Genomic DNA, 1,184 nt, shown 5'->3' with positions numbered 1-1,184 from the left:
TGCCCTCAGCAGTTGGTGGGTAGGGGCTGGAGAACCAGGAGTTCGAGGTCACCCTTTGTCATACAGGGAGTATGAAAACCTTTGGGTTACATGAGACCTCCCCCCCCAAAAAAAAAAAATTCATAAATTCAGAACTTTGCAGCAAGTTTCCCTACTGCAAGACTTCCAGAAATTCTAGTGTGTGATTTATTTCCAGAAGAAATGTCCAGTGTCATTTGATCATGGTGAGCAGTGTCCCCCCAGCTGCTCTAGGGTTAGTCCTCAATAAAAGCCCCACATTTGGGTGGGGCTCTTGAGTGGCAACCTTGGGGCAAGGAGTGGGGAGAGGCTGGCTGGCCCAGGCCTGACTGTGCACTACCAGGGGTTTTCCCAAGGACCCTTGCTCTCTGAGATCTGCAAGAACACAGGCCTTCACTGTACAGTGAGGGAGATGCAGCTCTGAGTGGGTGTGAACACAACAGGTCTGCCAGCGACCTCATGGTGGCCTGGCAGGGAGGCAGCTGTGCACGGGTGTTTCATCTCACAGAACGTAAGTATGGAAAGGAAAGAATCTGTCAATCTTACGTGTGGTGGCAGATGGCACCGTGAGTAAGCCCCTGGGCAGATATTTTGAAAAACATGGAAACGCTATATCCCCCTCCCCTGGGTAGATGCCAAAAGTGATGGTTTGACAGAGAAAGAGGAAGAAAACACCTCTCAAAAGACAGACACGCATCTATGAGAAAACATTCTCAAAATGGATTTCTGGAAACAAAATCCTCTGATTTTTGTTGATAAGGATGATGCATGTTTCTGCCTTTTTTTTTTTTTTTTATCTTAAACACTTAAGGAATACAGAAATGCAATTTTAAAGCTCGTTCAAAACATTCAAGGCAGTGAGTTTTGGTAGCTGCCACTACTTGTCAAAATTTATAGTTTAGCACATTTATCCCAGAACGTAGGTATATTAATGGTCCAATTTCAGCGCAGGCTCGGCAGAGCTGGCAGTGTGGGTGGGGTACCGGCAGCTGAGGCAGGTCTCAGTACCATCTTCTCTTTCTGAGGTCCTGCTGGGGATCCATTTCCCACNGCTCCCCCACCCCCAGGCATCACCTTCACAGGAACCCAGTGTTAAAACCCACTGGCCCGAGGTGTCAGTTCATGTCCTGCACTGCAGTGTTAATAAGCCAAGTGAATCGGGAGCA

This window comes from Mus caroli, chromosome 8, assembly GCF_900094665.2.
Source record: "Mus caroli chromosome 8, CAROLI_EIJ_v1.1, whole genome shotgun sequence".
NCBI classification, from domain to species: domain Eukaryota; kingdom Metazoa; phylum Chordata; class Mammalia; order Rodentia; family Muridae; genus Mus; species Mus caroli.
The sequence above is the reverse complement of the archived record's forward strand: the minus strand, read 5'-3'. Positions refer to the sequence as shown.